Below are 14,120 nucleotides of genomic sequence, written 5' to 3'. Positions count from 1 at the left end.
CAGAAGTCCATGACACCAGAATACCACCCTTGTACGTGTGTCCCTGGGCTTGCAGCTTGTGTCTGTACAGAAACCAGCAGAGCAGAAGAACTCTGACAGCACATGGTAGTGTTATAAATACAATAACCATGCTAAGAAAATTTAAGCTATTTTTACCTGGCCATAGGTATATGTAACCACTACGCACAAGCAGAACCAACTACTGGCAATAGTGACAGGCCAATGCCACAAGTGTGTTTTGTCAGGGGGTGTCGGGTGTGCTGAATGCAATACAGAGAGCTGGAAGCTTTCCAGGACTTTGCATGTAATACAATTATCAAAAAGCAGACAAGCACTGAAAGTGAAATACTGAAGGAGACTGGCCAAAACAAAGGCAAAATTAACTGTCTTCTCTTTCACTGTCATCAGTAGCTGAACTGAAGATTTAATTAGGGGATGCTTCAAATACTTTCAAACAAATATGGCCGTACTTCATAGATCTTCATTTCACAAATATACATAAGATTTATCAAGTACAGCAATATTTTTATGGCTCTGTAAATCATCTTTCAACAGAAGTCTTTGGGTGTAACCAGAAATGGGTATATAAGGTCAAACTGCACTTAGCAGGATGTTAAGAAGGTCAACTTGTTATAAAAGAGTAAAGAGCTTTCGTGCTAAACCCTGAGGTTTTTCCATTCCTACTGAAATCCATGGCAGGTAGGGATGCAGGACCTGGCCTTACACACATATACTGAACATCAACAGCTCCCACTGCAGCATCTCCAGAGGTCTAAGTGTCTACTGGGAACAGAAGCAGAAGGCCTCTCCACTTCCTGCTACACCGGGGTGGGTTCATCTCTGATGTTACAGTAGCTAGTTAGGGAAAAAGCACACTTTTCTTTTTAACGACTGTACACAGCCAGGGATTTTTTATTTTGGAACTTGGTTCTCATTTTCCAAAAGGCCATATGGGATTTTTTGCACTCTAAGCAGCTTTATTTAATATGGAAAGTAGAATATCTTTAAAAACAGAAACCAGCTGCGTAGTTCGTGGGTATCATCATATGGCTCTGCTTTTTGTTTCCTTACTTAACTGGAGTTTGGGGTTTCCAAGTTGCCAAGCTGCTAACACTAGTAAATGGAGTTTATTAGAGACAGTGTTTGTTGAACAATAACATTTTATATAGTCTGTCACTGTCTAGTACCTTAGATGAGTTGCACATTTCTGTTCTCTATTTTTGCTCTCATTTTTTTGGCAGTTCAGATCTCATTTTCAGCTGTGGACACTAAAGAGCAAAATCAAAGACATTATCTTGTGCTTGCTTATGCCTGAAGTCTGCAAAGCCATTGCTGACCAAAGTCACCCAAGTGCCTGAATAGAACCAGACTTCCAAGGGTTAATCCTGCAGTGCCTTTTGACTGAGTTTAGCCAGTAGCAAGGGATTGGATGGCAGATGAAATACCTCCCCGGGAGATCTTTTCCAGGAGAGGGGCCCCTTTGCCCAGTTGTAAAAGATAATGTGTCCATCAAAAAGGCTGTCCCACAGCAGTACAGTGGTGGTGTGTGAAGACTGGGAAAGACCTGAATCCTCCTGCAATGATATGCTCCCTTCCCAAAGGAGTTCAGCCCCATCCTGGAGTTTTGGAACATCACAGCATTAGGAGCAAACACTTGTAGTCTAGGATGTCTCTGGAATTTGCTCTCAGAGGACTGTTTGTGTTTTGCTCCTACAGGCATCAAACTCAAACCCAGTTGGATGGCCAGAAATAAGCACAGCTTCTGCTTGGCCCTTTAGTGGTTAAAACTGCATATGTGAAGCATGGTCATGACTCAAAGCAATTGAAATGTTAGAGGACAGATGAAGTGAGGGTTGTTTGTAGCAGCATAGTTCCCCATTTCTCCTTTGTGCTCTGCAAATACTGTGAGTCAGCTCGGGTAGATATCTTTATCTTCTTATCTGTTACTCTTCTTCCTCTAATCACAAAAGATTCATGCACTGCCAACTTCAAACTGCAGGCTTGCTTTTAATAGTACATTAGTAACTTCAGATGTCATTAGTGCTCCCTTTCACCAGGATTCCCTTAGGTATTGGAGGAACTAAGCTTTTAAACAAATGCTCTGCTGGTGCATACTATGGCTGGCATGCAGAACAGGGGTTACATCGAGTTCCTTCCCTGCTTAGGAATTACGGCTTCTTTGACTACTGCTAAGCCAGCTCTGATAAAGGTGATTTATCTTCATGGTACATAACAATACTTCTTGAGAAATTTCCCTTTTCCTGTCCCTCTCTGGAATAACCAGATTGCAGCATGTCTTGGATTTAAAAACAAATATGGCCTGGAAAATAATATCTTTGGATTTCCCCTACTCATGCCTTCTGCTATACACAATGGCTTCACTCCCAGCTTTAAATTAGACTAGTGCTATGTTAGCAATATATTTCATATACAGACTGAGAGCAAGGCATAAATACTTCAGCAGATGGGCTCAGTAGACATTTGTTTGCCAAGTATTAGCTGTTGCTAGAAGGTAAATTTGATTCCGAGTTTTAAGAGGCCCCTGCCAACAGGAAAGGTTTTGGTGCTTTATATTCTTTGAATGATCTTTAAAAACTAGAAAAATTACTTGCACCATAAGGAACTTGCGAAATTTGCTAATATTTAGCACACTTTTCAGTGTATGTACTGCAGTGTAACAATCCATGCATGACTCCTGTGCAGTGAGCAGTCTCACTTGTCTAAAGGAGCTCTTAATCTATATCTTTGTGCAGGAAGGTAGAGTGTGTCCTGGGTGCTCTACTGCCTTTGTATACAGCTATTTCGTAATTATTCCTTAAGTAATTGCAGTATACAGGTACAGGATTCATGGCTGAGGAATCCACAACTATGCACTGCAGGGACACAGAAGAACTGCATCTTTCCCAAAGCTATCACAGCTTTTTCTTTATGAAAAAAGTCAGAACAAGGTTCTGTTCCTTCCAAAGAGCATATATGCCTGACACAATATTGTGAATATCCAACAAAGTCAATAAAGCCAATAACCATGCAAAAATTGGAACATATGCATGCACTTTTGCAAGTCTGAGGAATGAGGAAAAGCAAATATATCCCCCTGGGTTTCAGCAATCAGATAGCATACGTATTAATAACATGCAATACTCAGCGCAGTGCATGGAAAGCCATAAAAACATGAGCCACTGGAGACAGGTTCCTATATACAGAATTCCCGTTCTCTCAGAGGTATATCTATTGCTATCTACACACAAATCAACCGTAACAATAAGAATTTGTTTGGCACAAGCTTCCAGCAACTAATGAATAACACAGACCAAAAATGCTTCTCTTGCCTTTTGTTAACTCTTGAATGTTGTTTGTCACTGGAGACATCCACAGCAGAAACATACCCTGGGGCTAAACTGGGCGGGTAGCTAGAGCTAACCCATCTTTGTCTACAGAAACCTTCTAGCCACATAAATGTGTTTTACAGATGTCCAGTGGTAATTTAGTCAGCCCAGAAGAATACACTTGATAGCACAAAGAGGGGTGCTGGGTCTAATGCACAGCCAGGGAGCTGCTTGTCACCACCACCTGCAGCTAGAACAGACACTGAAGAATATTTTACAGCCAAGCAGCCTGATCTGCTCTTGCCGGCAAGATGGTGCCAGGTCCAGCTTTCCATGGAGCCAGCACCAAGGTATAGGTGATCCAGCCTTTGGTCCCAGGGTGAGTGCTGCTGCCGGAGCTATGGCTCCTTGTGTTCCACTCTAAATAGAGCCTGGAACTATCATGCTCCAAGTAAAGAATATAGCAAGATTTTAAATGTAACTCCAGCAGGAAGTAGGGTGAATGAATCATCTTGCTCTGCATGACTGTCTCACAATGCAGCTCTAGTTGACAGACAAGTTCGAGCCTTGCTCTTCTTCCAGTGCAGGCATTTGTGTCCTGCCAGAATCTGGCATGCAGCTTGGAAAGGGAAATTACTAGTCCTTTCCTGAAAGTCAATTGCTGCTGGTTCAATCCCAGATAAATTGGAGAAGGCCTGCCAAGAGGCCATGAGTACATCTGAAGCCAAGTTTCTACAGGTGTCCATGCAGTTACCATTGACTTTGAGTTGCCACACTGCATAGAGTCAAGGAATACACGCACCGGCTGGAGGGAGTAAAAAAAAGCAGCATTAAGGAAGCTATTAAGTTCATGTCCATTTCCTTACAATGTAAAGTGCAATTTGTGAAAACATCCTTGATACCGGTTAGAGCAAAAGAGGTATTTCAGATGCATGCTTAGAAGTTGGATGAGTGTCTTAACTTCCTTCCCTCCAGGTTCTGGAGTCATTTACAACATCCTTCTAGTAAGGGATCCAGAGTCATTTGGAGGGAGGAAATAAGACCTATTGGAAGATTAAAGAAATCACTGAGCTTGCCAAAGCTAACAAATAGACTCAAAGCTCAGCTGCCCCTCACTGGAAGGAGAGATCAGACTTCTGGTTAGCAGTAGAGTTGATGCCAGTTTGTGCAGGACTTTATGACAGCGACAGCAAAGAGGCACCAGATTGTACTTGAAGGAGGAATTGGCTTACAAACCCACCCTTCACCAGCTGAGCCAAAGTCCAAGGGCCTCACAGGAAGGAGATAATAAAGAACAATGATTTAGAATGGAAAAAGGAACAGTTCAATGGGCAAAGCTTGCTTTTGGCAGGCATGACCCTGCTCTCGCCCACAGAGAGGTCTGCATTGTCCCCAGTGGGGCAGGTCCCTTGCTCAGGGTCCCAGGGTGACACACCAACAACAGTAACCTCAACAGCTGCAGCATTGGCAACTCATATTTCCTCTGCCCATGCCTATTCAAAGTATTGCTGAGTGAAGTTTTCCATCCTTAGGTTCTCTTGCATTGTCCCTGAATAATATGCTTATAATTATTAGCTGTAATTTAGCCTAAAAACTTTTTCTGCATCCCTAGTCTAATGCTCTGCACTTTTGTCTCAGCATTAATCATTCCATTATCAACCTGTGCAGCAATTAGACTGGAGATTTCCAGGGTCTGGGATTTGTCTTGGTAACCTGTATTTGCAATAGAGCTTTCCTTCTATTTTTCATGGTAATAACATTAAGTTTAGTTTTAAACAATATGGCTTTTAATGTAGCACATGTTTCTTTTTGATACAAAGGTGATACAAGTAATGCAACCTTGGTCATTGCTAGTCTTTCACAATAGCAAGGCACTTACAATCAACAGTTTTCCTTAAAAAACAAAATTAAAAACTGAATGAACAAAACACATATGGGATTTTTCTATTTAGCTTTTTGGATATAGAGACTTAAAGGAGCAATCCCAGGCACAGCTACAGGTTGGGCAGAGAAGAGATTCAGAGCAGCCCTGTGGAGAAGGACTTGGGGGTGCTGGTCAATGAGAAAATGAACATGAGCCAGCTTCAGTGTGCGCTCGCAGCCCAGAAAGCCAACCGTATCCTGGGCTGCATCAAAAGGAGCGTGACCAGCAGGTGGAAGGAGGTGATCCTGCCCCTCTACTCTGCTCTTGTGAGACCTCACCTGGAGCATTGTGTGCAGTTCTGGTGTCCTCAACATAAAAAGGACATGGAACTGTTGGAACAAGTCCAGAGGAGGCCACGAGGATGATCAGGGACCTGGAGCACCTCCCGTATGAAGACAGGCTGAGAAAGTTGGGGCTGTTCAGCCTGGAGAAGAGAAGGCTGCGTGGAGACCTCATAGTAGCCTTCCAGTATCTGAAGGGGGCCTATAGGGATGCTGGGGAGGGACTATTCGTTAGGGACTGTAGTGATAGGACAAGGGGTAACGGGTTAAAACTTAAACAGGGGAAGTTTAAATTGGATCTAAGGAAGAAATTCTTTACTGTAAGGGTGGTGAGGCACTGGAATGGGTTGCCCAAGGAAGCTGTGAATGCTCCATCCCTGCCGGTGTTCAAGGCCAGGTTAGACAGAGACTTGTGTGACGTGGTTTAGTGTGAGGTGTCCCTGCCCGTGGCAGGGGGGTTGGAACTAGATGATCTTGAGGTCCTTTCTAACCCTAACTATTCTATGATTCTATGTTTTAACCCAAGATGAAGCCAACCATGAAGATTGAAAATTGTATATTGAAAAAGAGAAGCTGAGGGTTTTAGGCAAACATGAACACTAAAAAATCTTGAAGTTATGGGCAGGACAGCAATGAAGTAGCATGTTAACAACACTGTTCTGATAACACTGCAGGAATCATTAGTTGATAACAGAATTTATTTCAACCCTATTTGAAAAGGTTCAATGACAGAATGCCCATAGCTATGCATTTCTAAAAGAGCTGCAGGAGTTTCTCCAAGAAACTTACGTACAAGTGAGTTTTCCCCTGAATAGCTGGTATCAGGCTAAAATAAATTGTACTGTGCATGGAACAGGCATATGAGGCAGAGGTGAATAAAGTTATTTGAACAATTAGAGGGTTTCTGTCCTGATGCATCTCTCAATTAGCTGCAGATCCCAGCGCACTGCAGTCAGTATCCGTAGGTGATGGAAAGCTCCAGCAGTCTTGCAGGAAACTACTGTATTGCTTACTGGATGACGCCATGAAAGCACCACTGGGACACAGTATTAGAGTATTTGTTTGACTATATATTTTTCATCAAAGTTGGTGGTTATGCTGCTGCTAAGCCTGTCAGAATATTGTATTTGGAAGAGGTTGGAACTCTGCCAGTGAAAGCTCTACACTGCGAGATGTCAGCTCATGAAATGACTCTGTGAGAATGTACTGATGCTGATGAGACATTGCTCAAGAAAGGTTTCTTAGCTCCTGGCCAGTATTCCTCGGCAAAGGCCCTACTCTGTGGTAAGAGACTCACCAGAGGTTAAGGAATTGCCTACTTGGGCAGCTTGTCAGGAAATTGGGAGAATAAAGTTCAAGAGCCTGCATCATTACTCAGAGCAAGCTGCACCTCCCAAAGCCCACGCAACTGGCCTTGCCCTCTAGCTCTCTATTGTTCCTGTGTATGCCCCTTCATTTTGGAAGGCCTTGTGTTGACACAGAACTGAAAAATCTCTGAAATCTAGAAAATCTTTGGGCACAGGAAGCCTGTTTCTCTCCTAGCTCTTCATATCAATTTCTTTTTCCTGAAGCTGTTGATTCATCAGGAATCAGAGATTTTAGGGGAAAGACTGTGATAAACATCACTACTGAATCCTGCTCACAATTCACTTGAGAGCGTTGATCAATACCAGTGTCTCAGCTAGATCAAAGCACCAGAGCTATTGCTCTGTTCTGTTCTCAGCTGCATGGTTACCCACCATTGACATCAATGTACTTTGTCTTCTAGTTTAGTCTGCCTAAGGGAATGACCCAAAATTGCTTAGAAGATGCTGCTTGTTGCCTTCAGTCCTCTCACTAAGAAGGGATCTGTCACTGCACATTTGCAGCCCCTGCCTTGGTACACTTTCAGTAGCTAACAGTTTGGCTCACAGACCCAATGAGCCACCTCCTGTCTCTTGGCAACAACAGCTACAAACATTTCAGACATGCCTGGCTTCTTCTCCGTGGAGCAGGGCATGACCAGACGTTGCAGCCATAGAAAAAGACAGGCGTGGACGAGGCAGGAGAGGGCTTGTTGCACATAAATAGAGAGGGAAAAAACCCACCTCTGTAATTCACTAAAAATCTCATTGGAAGGCTACGTTCAGGTTCAGATGATTTCTCTTGGCACAAAACCATCATCAGAACCTGTCATTTCTCACCAGCTGAAGAGATCGTGGAAGGATAAAGTGTAATGGAGAAGTGCAATCAGATATGGCAGCATTGCCATCTTTCACTTGATTTTTCCTCTTGAAGTTCAACAATAAAATAACAGTGTTTACAAGAAATGTACCTTTACAGCGGCAGCATCTGCAGGTATGTGATGTCTAGGTATGTAAAGGCATCTTGGGCTTGTGGATTTCAATGGAAGCTGAAGCAGTACAGAGCTTCCTCCATGGCTTCACCTTGGCTTTAATAAAAGGCCATGGTTGCATTAGAAAGCTCAGCCCTACAACTAAAGAAGTAGACTCACTTTGTTGATTGTTTTATCCTCAGCAAGATGCTCTCAAGTGGATTCTGAGCTCTAGAAGGATTTATCCATTTTCAGGGGATGTTTCAATTCAGGTCTTTGGCTTCATTCATGCTTCATTGGCATGTGCAATTGCAGCTCTTGCAGACAAGATTTATTGAGCTTTCCACTAGCTCACTCCAACATGGAGAGCACTGTCTCAGTAACAGAGCAGGTTATTACCTCAGACACTAAAACCATGCACTTTCACCATCTAAATCTGGTGCTTCTTTGTCATTTGGGTACTATTTCAGGCTGGTATTATGGCTCCATGCCATTGTATTGGCTCCAGCTCAGCTTCTACCCCGAACTCTTAGGTCTACTGAGATTTACTATAGCATGGCTCTCAGGCCAGCAGCATCAAATCAACCTCAATGGTACACTACCTCCTTCCACTTCTCTCACCCTGTGCCTTCTTCTAACTTCCCCACTATGGTGAAATCATGTGCTTTGTGCCTTCACCAAGAAAAATTTATGTGGATGGGTAACAACGAGGCTCAGCTGAGGCCAGAGCTGCCTGGTGTCTAACCAGAGCACCCATGGCTACATCCATCCATCCAGCGCTTCACAGCAAGGGCCAATCCAAGCAACTTATGACTACTACTGATGATGGATAGGCCACTGCTTTGCACAGCTCTCCTTACACATGGGCATGAAATCTACCTTATTCTGCAAGTTTTTATTTCTGGAAATGCCACGAGAGTGTTTTTTCCCCACAATACAAAGCCCAGAGCTTCTCCTCTAGAAGCCACAAAAACTTCCTCAGTAACTCCCTGTGTCCCTACATCAATTTTATTGCATTCCTTCTGGCATGGGGAAGGAATGAAAACGGGAGATGGTAAGATAGCTGCATGTTTTCTCCTCGCTGTTTTTGCTGACTCAGAAATTTGAGAAGTACAACAAGCAGCAGCAGACAGCATACCCTAACCTTATCATGCTGGAATTCAATCGTATGGCTTGCACAGAGCCTTTCCAAGGAAAGCTATCACTCTTACTATTTGCATTGCATCACAGAAAACAGCTGGAAAAGCTGTAAACCCCTTTATTTTGCTAGCTGTATAGAAAGTTGTTCCACACAAGAACATTACACAACAGTGGCACAGACTTTCTTTTTCGAAGCTTCCAAAAATAAAGACAGGGGAACAAAAACCTCAACCTCTTTTTTTGTTGAGGCTGCTGCAAAGGTTCAGACTTGTTTGAAAAGAAAGAAAGAAATGCTGATGACTGCCAACATTAATTGCCAAAAATGTGCTTTCAGTTATTAAAGTCCTAATGAGGTAAGTAGGGGAAAGGACAGTTTCTTATTTCTTGCTCATGACAAAAAGAGGGAGAGAGGAAGAAAGCAATAAACAGACTAGCTGGTGCTCTGGGGTGCAGATATTGTAATGACCTACTGGTCAAAGCTTTAGAGACACCAGTGTTGCAGGTCAAGCTTTGCTATTTTTTTGGCTAAGGAAATAAATGTACTTGCTACTAACAGTAGTGAGGTATTACCTGGTCTCCAGAGAGAGCACAGCACATACACAAATGCTTTCCTGAGGCCACTGAATGCCTCCCCATGTGTTAGGAGAAACTGGAGCATGGAGGGAGGAAAGCAATGAAAAGGCAGGTGAGGAACAGCCACATTTTCTCATTTACTGGCCACAATCAATTCCCAACAGCTCCAATGAAATATGTTACCTCCTCTCCTGTGTGACTAACACAGCCACAGCTCAAATCAAAAGGTACCTGGATGACATAGTAAATCCTGAATCTTTATACAGCCAAGGAATTCCCATGGGGAAATAGGATGGAACCTTCCCTGTAGCATTTACAGTACTTGTGTAACATCTCAGGACCGGGGCGGGGGGAAATCTGCTGATGGTTTTTGTTTGGAAACGGCATTGCTTTGGAGTTCTTGTTGATTTTTAGGAGTCCACAAAGGGTGAGGGGTTTTGGACAGGTGGGAGCAGTGGTGGCTTTAGAGAAGTAGAGATTAGAAGGTAGAAACTAGCGGGACTACAGATTTTGATAGATATGCTAGATGGAGAAAAATCAAGAAATTCTGCTTTAACTCAAACAGTAGAGGCTGTTCTGGCCTTACTAGCTGTTGCAGGTTAGTACACTCCAAATTTATGACCTTCTGCTTGCTTGTTTTTTTGCCCCTGAGCAGCCCAACCAGTGGGCACATGCATCTGCTGAGCCAGGAGACAAGGAGAGCCCTTGCTACAGACCCACCCAGCTTTCACCAGCACATCAACACTTCAAGAAGCTTTCTGAGTGGCATATTATTGGCTCTGGTTATGCCTGGAGAGACAAAAGCCAAGTTATAGTCCCCTCAACCTATGCAATATAACCATCCACTTCCCTGCTTCACCAGGCTGCACTTTGTCCATGTCCAGTAAACAGCAACTTAGCATTTTGTTTTAAAGCCATTCCTAGAATTAGGAACTAAAACTGACCCAGGCTATTTAAACATCTTGTTACAATTACTTAAATATATGCTTTTAAAAGCAGAGTTTACCAAAGTGGCTTCAGATTTTGTTACTTATTCCTAGTTTTGTTTTGGCATTCACTAGCTTTCATGGGAGTACGTGTGTGTCTGAGCTCAAGTTCTGATCTTTGCTCAGGGATTTGTCCCCATAAAACAGGGCAGAAGGACCAATTTGCCATATGTTTTTTGTAGCAGGCAAGATTAAGGACTGCTAACAACAGAGCAGCCTCTGCAATCAGTGCAGGGTCAAGCCCAACAGCACCTGGAAGCAGATCCATAATGGGAACAAAAGGAGAAGATGGGCAGCTGGTTTGCCCTCTCAGGCACCACTTGGCCTCCTGCATTGCTGCCCATAGGGAATACTGGGGAAGGGACCGAGGAAATGCTGACAAGAGAAAAAGCAGCTAGACATAAATAAATCCTGGAATCATCTCAAGACCCATACCATTCATAATTACCTATCATTTTACTGATCCAAACATTCAGTCCTCTCAAAGACCCTAATCCATTACCTGCCATGTACTGCCCTTTGTAATTTCCTTGTGCTGCAATGCTCTGCTAAGCTTTGATGTTCTGGCAAGACCAGGGAGGCTCTGAAATCTGGGATTAGCAAACATCCGCAGGCATGATGTAGGCTCTCCAGCATTAGCACATGTTCCAGCAGCTGAATCTAATAATGGCGTGCCAAAATCTGCACAAGGCAGAAAGGTGATTCCTCCTCGCTCTTTCAGGTGGCAACGCCTGGGCCAGGGGAGCTCTTTGAAGCCAGGACAAGCTGGAAACACATGTCATGTCAGCTACAGATGCTCTGCCACAGGGAGGTTATACACCCTGCTGTACACATGCTTCTGTCCTAGGGACACTCAGCTTGGTTAATACAGAAATTCATTCTGGAGACAAGGACATTAACCCTTGTGCGATGCTGCCCCAGAGAGTCACCACTGGGTACATGTCCGCATGCCCTTCTTTGCCCTTAAAAACCACACAAGCTATTCATGGGAAAAAAACGTCCATAACACTTCCAAACCATGGCTTACATGCCCCAGTCTGGAGCTGAACAGCAGCACTTGCAGCATGATGAGCTTTGAACTAGATGAGCTTAAGGTCCTTTCCAACCCTAACTATCCTATGGTTCAGCTACTTCCCTCAATGTGTTTTCAGCCCTGCCTGTTGATGCCTAGGTGTACCTGCAGTAATTACAGCAGGAATAGAATTCCTTTTGCATAAATCTGGTTTGAACAGCAGTATCAAATACATGAAAAAACACGAGTCACAAATCCTTTCCACAAAGATTTCACCATCCCTTGCATTGAAAGAAAAACCTTGACATCCACAGTACTTATCGTAAATGCAAGTATTTCTCTCTGAGCAGGGAAGGTGCCTTTGCTGAGCTCAGGGCTGACACTGAATATATGTTGCCATAGACCTGGGTAAAGTCTGTTTATAAAGTTCAGATGGACAGGCATAAGCAGCTCTCCCTTTCTGGGATAAACAGCTGCAAACAAAGCACAAGAAAAAGCAGGTTTGTTTTGTTTTTGACTAATTTGTATTCGCTGAGAGCACGGGGTTTGTTCGTGTTGTTGCAGCTGTAAATTTCAAGGCGGCTGCAAGGTAAAAACTGAAACTGTACAAGCAATTAGCCCATGGTAATGTCTAATCACTGCTGGCATCTAAAAAACCGTGAAACAGCAGGGATGCTTAACTTTGAAAACCAACTACTGCACAGATGCAGGAACTGTGCTTGTTGAGGAAGTTTTCCTTGGCGTATCAATGTGAACTTTAAAAGTTAGCTCAAAGCACAGTGATATAAAGACCACAGAACTGTAGAAAGGAGTACTGTGGCTCATCCTACGTTTGAGTACAGGAAACTTACTTACACAAATCAAATGGTTTATAAGGGCCAGTCTCCACCAGACTAGTTAGAAAGTAATTATTTTCAGCTGCCCTTCGTATGCTTCAAGTTCATGCTCTTCTTAGCCACGAAGATTGCAAGTGCAACCCTGCATCCTTTGCACAGAGTCTATGATTAAGGAGCTGCCACCCCAGCACTAAAAGGTCACAACTCAGCCCAATCCAGCAAGCTGTGCTGAACCAAGCAGCACGTGAGAGCCTTGAGGGGGTGTGGGTGCCAAAACCTACAGTGAGAAGCTGAAATGTATTAAAAATAACCATAAAAGCATGTCTGCGGTCAGGGCTTAGCTTGCTGGGAGACCCCCAGCCAGGGGGCTGGAGCCTTTCCTGGCTGCCCAGCTCTGACCCACTGGACAGGGCAAAGCAGTGATTTATTTTCTGGCTTTTGGTGCTTTGTAACTGAAGTGTAATCTCCTATGGAGCAGTGGGGGTGGTGCTGACCTCACCACATGAAAGAGCAATCCCTGATGTATGAGGATGCTGCTATTGTTTCTCCTTGCAAAATTATGGCTGTGGTATATTGCTGTCTCCAGAAAGGCATCACTTGGAGAGATGTATTCTGGAATCCAGAGGTACAGCAGTCGATTCCAAATTTCTCAAAATTGGCTTTTAGCTGAACTGCTGGAAAATGTTGGAAGCAGCCAGTATTTTCTAATTACAGACCCAGGAAATCATATATTTTATTATTCAAGGGGTGCATAGCATGCAAGCACACATGCGGAGCACAAGGTCCATCTGTGTCACCATGGCCGTGGCAGAAGACCCAACTTTAAGAAGAGGGAGCTGCCAGCCCTTTCTACTTCTAATCCAAGCTAGTGCCAGCATTGATCTGCATCTGAGCACATCACTCTGCATAGCATGACAAATCCATTCTGGCCTCCCCCCTTCCCTTATTTAAAACCCATTCCTATATTGATTTGAATCAGCGTAGGCTAATGAAATCAGTGCGGGTATTACAACATGTGCCTGCACCAACTGCTAGACCTATATTTTCAGATGAAGCAAGAAAAGAATGGCCCAGACACAGCCAGCTGAAACTGTATCAGGAAACAGAGGAGCAGCTAAATGCACTCTGCAAACCTCCTCCCTGCTTATTGCTTACACCTGAGCAGTGTCAGTAGAAAGTCACCGCAATGCACATCCAGGAGCAGTGAGTACAGCACCCTGGGTCTGAGAGTATGAGAGCAAACCATCTGCATACAGCAAGAAGAACCATCGCACAGCCATAATGACAGTAGAGAAACACCCTGTACAATTCGGTGCTTGCTTCTTTACTCTTCCCCCTCATGAGTGACCCTGCAGGTGCACAGAGAGTCTTGCACCTACCTGCAAAACACCCACAAAGAGAGGGCTAGAGGACAGGCTCTCTGCAGCCCACACCACCTCCAGGAAACCTCCTCAGCCAGCAAGCAGACAAGACTGAATCATCAGTGCTTTTAATGAGCTTCATGTTGCCAGCTCATACTCCTAATGCTCCACCACAGGTGGATGAGATGTGGGCTGCTTCCTGCAATGATGCTCATTAAATGCTGGAGCACAGCCTCTGGGCAGGTGAAAATTCTCAGTAAGAGGGTTTAGTTTGGACTGGTGTCTATAGGGACTATTCCAGACACAGCTGTTCTTTCATAGTGGACGAAAAAGGCAACATCTCAGTGTTACTCTATGACCCCGAGGA

Source organism: Lathamus discolor, chromosome 7, assembly GCF_037157495.1.
Source record: "Lathamus discolor isolate bLatDis1 chromosome 7, bLatDis1.hap1, whole genome shotgun sequence".
Lineage (NCBI taxonomy): Eukaryota > Metazoa > Chordata > Aves > Psittaciformes > Psittacidae > Lathamus > Lathamus discolor.
Note: the sequence above shows the minus strand (reverse complement) of the source record.